We start from the raw sequence: 9,895 nt of genomic DNA, 5'->3' as shown, positions 1-9,895 counted from the left end.
GGGGTCTGCCCACTGGTGACAAGGCCCCCTCCCTTTCTGTTAGGTCCTGGCGGGGAGGACAGGAGGAAAGGGGACACCCAAGGAGCCCCTGCCCTCCTCCACAGCTGATTCCAGGCTTCTAAAAAATAAAACGCATTCCCCCATGGAGTGGAGCCTCCAAAGGCCCTTTGAAGTGAGAGGAGTAAAGCCACCCAGTGTCCCCAGAGACCACAGTGTCTGCCCAGCCACATCCCTGAGACAGGAGAACGGCTGCCCTCAAACGCGGGGATGAAAAGGCACCGGGGGTGGCAGGGACCTGGGGTGATGGGTAAAAGGAAGATCACACCAACTTTTGTCATTGCCTCTCAGGAGAAGCAGAGGGAAAAAGCTGCCTGCGAAATGTCAGCGGATGATGAATGCTATTTTACTCCCGTGGCGGAGGTGCCAGGCAGATGCACGCAGAGAACGGGGCAGCAACCCTCATTGGGAGTTTGGGGTGGATCCTCTGCTCTTCTGAACCTGCTGCGGGCCGGGGCTGAGCCCCCTCCTTCCCACCACCACCCTAGGGCTCTACTGTTAACAGATAATAAATACAAATACAGCAGGGAAAAAAATAACAGAAATAATAAGTGACACCAGGCTCCCATAAGATTGTCACGTGAGCTAATACATTAAATCCCTCAGCAAAGGTAAAACATGCCAAAGGTCAGATGAAGTAGATGGAGCTGAGCATAAAAACCCCCTCACAGCTTGTAAACCCTGCGAGGCCACAGCTGTGCCTTTCCTAAGGTTATAAGCCCGGCACAGCGTCGGGTACATAATAGATGCTCAACAGATGAAGGGAGTGGAGGAGGAAGAGAAGCAAGGAAACAATCCAAGGCAGAGCCAAGGCCATAGGAGAGCTGAGGTGCAGGCCCCCGGCTCCCCCAAATGACAATACTTGTGACCCAGTTACCTGGAGACTTTGGGCTAAAGTAACTTCCTGGCACAGAGTTTTCCATGGGGCCTGAATTCTCAATTTTCTCCAAGATTCCCAAGCAGCAGCAGGTCAGCAGTAGCCACCATATCACACACTGCACTTTCTGGGGGGTACAGACAGCGGGCCTATTCTTCCCTCAGACAGTCTCCAGGTTGCAGCTCTGTCTGCCCCTGGGGAGGCGAAACGGCCTCTCTACGAATTAGAGCTGTCCCTGTGAATAGGAGCAAGCCACCGGTCTGCTCCCTGACTCCTTCATCCCGGAGGCCGAGTGGCCTGGGACAAAGCCTCGGAGTGAGGCTAAGCAACAGTCAGCCCCACTGGGAGGCAGCCCGTTACCATATTCCCCTGGGAAGACTCTGAAGCTGGGGGTGGGGGCCGGGCAGGGTCCACAAACCCTGGCCGGAGGGAGCCTGGCTGGAGAGAGGAGAGGGATGGGGACGGTCTCGTGGTCCTGAGGACTAAAGTACCGGATGCTTCCCTGGGTGGAGAAAGGGAGGACATGGCTTCCCTTTCCCGACACAGTGTCCGCCTCATCTTGGAGACGGTGGGGACCGCCGCAGGGCTGGAGGACCAGGGCGCTGTGGCTCTCTTTCTCTTCTTTGGGACCACAGGTGGCCACAGAGGAAGTTAGGCCTGGGAGCTGGGGGCGGGGTGCCCGAGTCCAGCGTGTTGGAAACCGAAGGGCTTTTCTTTAAAAGCTTCAGTAAGTGAGTAGAAAGAGCAATGGGCTGGAGCCTTCCTGGAAGCTGGATGAAGAAGGCAAAAGACAGAAAAGACTAAAGGTTAAAAATAGTTACTTGGACAGCAAAGAGGCGTTGGGATGACCCGAGGCTGGTTACGATTTCCTCTGAAGCATCCTATGTAAGTGAAATGATCATTCGACTGTTTTAATAGTAGGTGGGAGCTTTTTTCCTGGAAATCAGACATGGATCACTCTACTTGGTAGGGAAGCTGCCTGGAGCGTCGGCGTGTGGAAGGAGCCCTGGTTTTACAGCGCGAGGTTCGGATCGCAGTTTTGCTGTGTGACTGTGACCAGCTTACTCAAACTCTCTGAGACCCAACCCTTTTCAACTGTAAATTGGGGCTCATTGTGCCTACTAGGGACGTCAAGAGAATCAAATGAGACGTCATCTATAACCCCCTTTCGTAGAATAGGCACTAAATAAGGAAATTTCCCCCTTCGTGAGGGATCTCCAAAAACTGTTCAAAATGTAAGTAGGGCCCTTGCCTCTTGGTTGCAGCATACCTGAGTTCAAGATGGGGCAGTAGGTACCAGCAGCCACTGCGGGCCCCTAAGATACTCTCATTCTCCCACAGAGTAGGAATGCCCACCTCCAAGCTTCCCTGGACACCTCTCTGTGTTCTTAGAATCCCCTCCTATCCTAGGATTTATTTAAAGATTGTATTTATTTATTCATGAGAGACACACACACAGAGAGAGAGAGAGAGAGAGAGAGAGAGAGAGAGGCAGAGACACAGGCAGAGGAAGAAGCAGGCCCCATGCAGGGAGCCCGATGTGGGACTCCATCCCGCGGACTCTGGGATCAAGCCCTGGGCTGAAGGCGGCGCTAAACCGCTGAGCCTCCCAGGCGTCCCCCTCCAGTCCCAGGATTAACTGCAGCAGTAATTAATGCGGGGTGGTGGGTGGATAAAATCACCCTGTGTGTGTTTTTATCTCATTTGAACTTCACAAGGAGCCTGGAAGGTATTCAGGAGGGCTTTGGGATTTGCTCTTCTTTAGAGGTGATAAAACGGAGGTCCTGACAAGTTCAGTGACTTCCCCAGATCTCAGCATCTAGGCGTCGGTGGAGCAGAGCGGGTCTGGCCAACGCAGCTTACCACGGGGCGTCTCCCCCGGACGCCATGGGGAGCTGGCCTTCCCCGGGGGCCGATGTTCATGTGCATCTTCTGACAGGTGCATTACACGCAGGCTGCCACCAAGGACTACTTCGGGGCGTGTGCCTCCAACAACAGAAATGGATTGTCCCATGGTTCCAGAGACTCGAAGTCTAAGATCACAGTGCCGCCAGGTGGTTCCTTGTGTGCAGACGGCTTTCCTCTCTCTAATTTCTTCACATCATCTCCCCTTGGGTCTGTTTCTGTGTCCACATTTCCCCCTGGTATAAGGATACCAGTCATATTGAATTAGGGCTCACCCTAATGACTTCATTTTATTTTATTTTTAAAAATTTTATTTATTTATTTATTTATTTATTTATTTATTTATTTATTTGAGAGAGACAGAGAGTGAGAGAGAGCAAGCACGCGCGCAAGAGAGCATGAGCAGGGGGAGGGTAGAGGGAGAAAGAGACTCCCTGCTGAGCAGGGAGCCCAACCTGGGGCTTGATCCCAAAACCCTGGGATTATGACCTGAGCCAAAGGCAGATGCTTCACCAACTGGGCCACCCAGGCGCCCCCTAATGATTTCATTTTAATTTGGTTACCTCTGTGAGGACCCTAACTCTGAATAAGGTCACATTCTGAGACACTAAGACTTAGGACCTGGACATACCATTTGGGGGGGTGGGAGAGACAATTCAATCCATGAAAATTATCATCTCCGTGCACCTGGGTGGCTCAGTTGGTTAAGTGTCCGTCTGCCTCCAGCTCAGGTCATGATCTCAGCACATGACCTCACCTGCTCAACCGTGAGTCTGCTTCTCCCTCTCCCTCTCGCTCTGTGATCTCTCTGGTTCTCACTCTCTCAATTAAATAAATAAAACCTTTAAAAAAAATCATCATCTCCCATTTTGCAAATGGAGAAACCAGTTCAGAGCAGCTAAGTCACACAGCTAGGAGAAGAGACAGCCACTAGCACTGACACCAGAGGCTGTGTGGTCCCCACAACACTGCCCCTGGCTCAGGGGCTAGGCCTCCGTGGAGGGTGCTGGGTGGCAGGGTTACCCCTCACGACTATGTCAAGGAGTAGAGTGGGCTAGGGGTTAGAAGGGCTGTCCTCCCTCCCCCTGCTGCCTCCTCAGGCCAGGGGGAGCGACCAAGAGAAGGGAAGGCGTGACAGGCAAGGTGTGGGTGGGAGGGAGAGGAGAGGAGGCAGCCAGCACTACGGGTGCTGGGGGTACTAGGCAAGTCCCCAGAGGGTGGGCCCCCACCCTCCTCCCAAGCCTGGAGTGCCACCATCTCAGCAGAGCCTGAGCAGCTTCTGGAAACAGCTCCCACTCGTGACCAGTACAGTGAAGTTGTTTTTATTCAGATGCTTGAGTCATGTTGTGGAGTTTCTTAATGGCCTTACAGTCCCAGTGAAGGATCCCTGAGGTCAAGGTCGACTAACCCGGCACACCCCACTGGCCTGGCTCGCACACAATGTCCCTGAAGTCCTTTCCCAGGGCCGGAGGAGCATCTGGGGCTGGGGGTGGGGAAGGAGGAGGGAGGCAAGAGGGCTGTGGGAGCCGTAAGGAGGTTCAGGGACAGAGCAGGGCGGCAAAGCAGGCCGCAGGCACAAAGGTGTTTTCCAGCGAGAGGACGTACACACCTGATGCGCTGCTTCGCTGGGCCTGGGCGCTCGAGCTCTGCTGGCCGCACCCTCCATCTCTGCCCCACGCACCCAGGAAACAAACCTCCCCGAGCACACACTCGGCAAGAGCAGATGCGTCCCTTCCAGCAGTCACTTTATTCCTTTGTTGGGGTTGTGCTCCGTTGGCCCCAGAGAGTGGGGACACCCACGCTCTGTGCTGGCTGCGGGCCCACGGGCCGCCATCCCGAGCCCTCTTAGCCTAAGAATTCACTGGATAACACATGAAATTGCTTAGCAAACGGTAAGAGGTGCTACCCAAAGGGGGGCGCAGTTCATGTGCATCTGACCCACGTGAAAGGCGGGTAAAATCTAGACTGAAAACTCATCATCAGTAGGTTGCACACCCTTCCAGAGCCACGGCTGTGCCCCTTAGTGCCACCTTCCCCCACCGCGTCTGGCGCACAGCGGATGCTCCACAAACGAGAGAAGGAGAGTAAAAGAAGGAGGGACATTGCAGAAAGCAGATCATGTCCCTTGAAAAAGAACAGTAGCTGACGTGGGCTGCACGTGGCGCCGTGGGGCTCAGGGCTCAGGGCTCAGGATGGCAAGCCCAGGAGGCAGGGAGAGCCACGCATCCCCCCCTTTCCCCTCCCCACCGCCCCCACCAGCCTGACCGCCCGTCACCCCGTCATCCCGTCTCTAGGAGGCTATGGGAAGAGGCATCCTCCCTCTAATTTTGCCTGGTGCTAACCCCACGCAGAATAGGGGAGCCTGATCTGCCCGGCTGTTTCTCCTCCCTGGGCAGCTCCGTGTCATGTGCTGGAGAACACTTTTAACCACCCCTGTTCCTTCCCCCGTGCGATATCTTTTACCTTCTTTCTTCTTTTTTTTTTTTTTTTTAAGATTTTTTTCATTTATTTTAAAGACACAGAGAGAAAGCAAGAAAGAGTGAGAGCGGGGGTGCGGGGTGGGGGAGAGAATCCCAAGCAGACTCCCTGGAGAGCGAGGAGCCCGAGGTGGGCCTCCCTCTCACCATCTTGAGGTTGTGACCCGAGGGAAACCAGGAGTCAGATGCCTAATCGACTGAGCCACCCAGGCTAGGTGCGACCCCCCTTCACCTTATTTCTGCCTTTTGAAATCCTTCCCATCCCCCAAGACATTCCAAACACTCTTTCTTCCATGAAGCTTGTTCTGATCTCACCTTGCCCACCCCATGTGTGTCTGTCTCCATCCACTGGGAGCTCCTGGAGAGTGGGGTACGTCTGGTTCATCTCCTAGCATCAGAACCCTGATACCATGTGCCTGGCACAGAGGAAGTGTTCAGGTGTATGCACTAAATTAAAAGTGTAATAATACTGTGAGGCCTTCTTGCTGAATAGTGTGCAGGAGCTATCTATCGCTGTGTAACAAACTACCCCAAAATCTAACAGTTTAAAAAATACATTTATTGTCTCATGGTTTCTGTGGGTCAGCAGGCTCAGCTCGGTTGGGTCCACTGGCTCCAGGGCTGTCATGCAGCTGAACAACGTGTCATTTGGTACTGCAGTGATCTTAAGGCTCCAAGCTGGTGGATCCGCTTCCAGCCCCCTCGCAGGACCTTCCAGTCCCACACATGACCTTCCAGCCCTTCCAGCCCCCACACATGACCTCCCAGTCCCCTCGCGGGACCTCCAAGCCATCTCGCAGGATCTGCCAGCCCCCTCGCATGACCTTCCTGCCCCCTCGAGGACCGGCTAGCCTCCACACGTGACCTTCCAGCCCCACACATGACTTTCCAACCCCTTCGCAGGAGCTTCCAGCTCCCTCACATGACTGTGGGCAGGATTCGGTTTCTCCAAGGCTGTTGGAGTGAGGGGGACAGGTGCCCTCTGGCTGTTGGCTAGAGGCTACCACCAGTTCCTTGACATCTTCAAAGAGTAGGCCACAGCAGGGCGACTTGCTTCCTCAGAGTGAGCAAGTGAGAGGGTTGCTTGTCTTTGCAAAACAGCCTTGGAAGTGGTACTCCATCACGTTGGGTATTCTTTTTGTAGCACTAAATCCAGCCCACACTCAAGGGGAAGCATTACACAGGTGAATAAATCCATGGAGACAGGGATTCCTGGAAGCCTTTTTGGAAGGCTGTCAACCAACATGGGGTAAAGCATTTCATAGCACATTATTCACCAAAGTGGAGCTGGTCCAGAGGAAGGGATGGTCAGAATGAGAGGAGCAGGGATCCCTGGGTGGTTCAGCGGTTTGGCACCTGCCTTTGGCCCAGGGCGTGATCCTGGAGACCTGGGATCGAGTCCCACATCGGGCTCCCTGCATGGAGCCTGCTTCTCCTTCTGCCTGTGTCTCTGCCTCTGTGTGTGTGTGTGTGTGTGTGTGTGTGTGTGTCTCATGAATAAATAAATAAAATCTTTAAAAAAAAAAAAAGGAGAAGAATGAGAGGAGCACATGGGGAGAGGGCTGTGGGTTTTTTCACCACAGGAAAATATAAGGTTTCCCACATCAGCTCAATTCCGGGACCACTGTGACCACAGGGTATGGATGTCCCAAGGTGAAGTTGCCCCTGGTCCCTTGACTCTTGCAGTCGACTATTTCCCAGTTTGCTCACACTCCCTTAATAACAATAACATTCCCATGTAGCATATCCCTTCATACAAAACGCTTTCACATCTATTTCTTCACTTTCCTTATTACTGTCCTCAGTGAGTAGTTCTTATATTCTCATTTGACAGCTAAGAAAACTGAGGCCCACAAATGTCAAGATCACAGAGCCTAATGAATGTCAAGGTTAGAGATGAACCCCATCTGACAACCTCAAATTTATCTCAACTTTTAAAAACTTGCTTCTATATCAAGACAGTCCCACCTCTCAGTGAAAGGAGTTCCACACAGTTCTAGCCTACAGTGAGGACAAGGACCTTCTATTTATTTTCCCCAAACCCAGTGTCAAGTTAGCACTGTCTTCCCCAGACTCTTGGCTTCAATGACCACATGCTCCTGGACCACTTGAAATCAAGTCTAATCCCCAGAGGGGCCCAAAGACCAGCTCTGGGACCTCAGAGGGGCCTCCAGGCATTGGCAGTTCCAAGTTTTGGAGGACACTCCTTCTTTCCTTTCCTCCACAATGGTATCCTCTCCCCAAGTTAGGCACTGATAAGCTAAACATTCTCCCTCTCTTCACAGAAACAATTCTCAGTGAAGAAGACAATGAAGTTTGGTAGGCTGGGCATGGGATTTGAGAGGACAAGTATCTGGCTGTGACATCTTAGTGCTCAGCTGAGTTTTTATAAGGAGATCATCCTGCTGTGGATTGGGGTGCCAATGTCAGGGGTACTGATAGTATTCTAATGAGCTTGTCCTACAAAAACTATAGGGAAAAGTCACCCCTGGAGGATAAGGGGAAGTGGACTCTTGATCAGTTGTCCAAGGAGGACAGTCTTAGGTGGGTGGAGGGAGAGCCCCCACATCTACTAGAACCTCCTTCCCTTGGATCTGGACCTCATGGAAGGGAGCTCGATATGCACTTAAGAGTAAGGGCAATAGGATGATGTGAGACACAGAATAATGCCCCCTCAAAGATGTCCTAATCCCTGAAACTTTTGAATATATTGCCTTAACGTGGCAAAAAGGGTTTTGCAGATGTGGCTAAGTTAAGGATCTCAAGGTGGTGAGATGATCCTGGATTATGTGGATGGGCCCAATGGAATCACAAGGGGCCTTACACGAGGGCAGAAGAGGCCACAGTCAGATATGCCAATGGAAGCAGAGATCGGAGTGATGAGGCCCCCAGCCAAGGAATGCCAGCGGCCTGTGGACACTGGAAAAAGCAAAAACATAAATTGTCCCCTAGAACTCCCCCAAAGAAGGCAGTCCTGTTGACACCTTAATTTAGTCCACTGACTTCCAACCTCCAGAACTATGAGATCATACTTTTGCGTTGTTTCCAGTCACTAAATTTGCACTAATTCGATGCCATGGCAAGGGAGAACTGATCGTATCTGTTATAAAGAAATCAGCTGGAGGCACCTGGGTGGCCCAGTCTGCAGAGCATCTGCCTTTGGTTCGGGTCATGATCTCAGGGTCCTGGGATTGAACCCTTCTTTGGGCTCCCTGCTCAGCGAGGAGTCTGCTTCTCCCTCTCCCTCTGCCCCTGCCCCCTACTTATGCATTCTCTCTCTCATTCTCTCTCTCTCTCTCATAAATAAATAAATAAATAAAAATCTTTAAAAAAGAAAAAAGAAAAAAAGAAATTGTCCAAGACACAGAGTAGATCAACAGCATAGCTCTCAAACTCAGCTGTCTGCGAACATGTGCTCTTGCTTAGCCCCCTCGGAGTCCCCCAGAGCCTGTGCACTACAGTAGTGTACCCACAGTGGGCCAGAGAGTTAAAGGGAGCAGCTCCTCAGGAAGTCAGGTGGAGATGGCATTGGTGATTACCAGACACCCACCCCCAACCCCCCACCCCTGCCGGAGGAGGAAGAGACTCACCTGAGAGGTCCAGCCTCTGCTGTCCAACGAGAGCCTCTGGAAACACCCAGCCTGGAGGATTGGCTCTTATTTCATCAGGAAAGGCTGTGGGGGTGTCCCCCCACCCCGACATCCCCTGTAGCACCTGGGAGCCTGCTGCAAGAGTCCTCGGCTCCGAGGCCCCACACAGGGGGCTGCCCACCAGCAGACCTAGGGGATTGTCCAAGTCGCCAAAAGCCTCAAGGGCAAGTGGTAAGGACGCTGCCTCTCCAGGGGGCCAGGCCGGTGGGCCCTGCAGCAGGGCGGAGTCTCCCTGCGGCCTGAGGGGGGCGGGGGGCCCCCTCCCCACTGTCCCGAGTTGTCCCAGCTGTCGGCTGCCCTCTGGCTTCGGCTCTCAGACCCTCCAACAACCCCTGCTGGGATTATAAAGGTCACATCTCATCTGGGGGCCCTTTGAGGTTGCCCAGAAGCTGTCCAACTCCAGGTGGCCCCTCTGGAGCAGCAGGGGGGGTGCTCCAAGAGCCCCGCCTCCGAGAAAGGGACAGGTCGGTGAGCGACAGGGCGCCCCACCAGAGCCTCTGGCTGGGTCGGCAGAGTCTGGGCCTCCCTTTGCTCCCTCGGACCCGCCCCACGTCCTGGGCTCAGAAGCACCGGCTGAACGGGGCCAGACCTTCTAGACCAAAAAGTGGGACACTCACTGGTGAAAGATACGGTCTGCCAAATGGAGTGTGATTTCGGGATGACCAGCCTTTTTGAGGATGCCACAACCAGCTGAAAGGACAATAGGACAGAATATTTGAGATGTCAAGCGTGGTCCCACTGCCTAAATCGCCGTGATAAAGCTGCCCACAGCTCTCAAGCCGGCAAAACTCTAGGGGCACAGACCTCGTGTTTCGCTCCTCGCTGGGCCTCAAACCCCTTCGAGCTAGGCATTCGGTAAATGTGGTAAATCGGTAAATCGGGTAAATCCGCCACGGGAGAAAACAACCAGGCCCGGCCGGCCATGCAGA

The sequence above is a fragment of the Canis aureus genome, chromosome 8 (assembly GCF_053574225.1).
Source record: "Canis aureus isolate CA01 chromosome 8, VMU_Caureus_v.1.0, whole genome shotgun sequence".
NCBI lineage: Eukaryota > Metazoa > Chordata > Mammalia > Carnivora > Canidae > Canis > Canis aureus.
The sequence above is the reverse complement of the archived record's forward strand: the minus strand, read 5'-3'. Positions refer to the sequence as shown.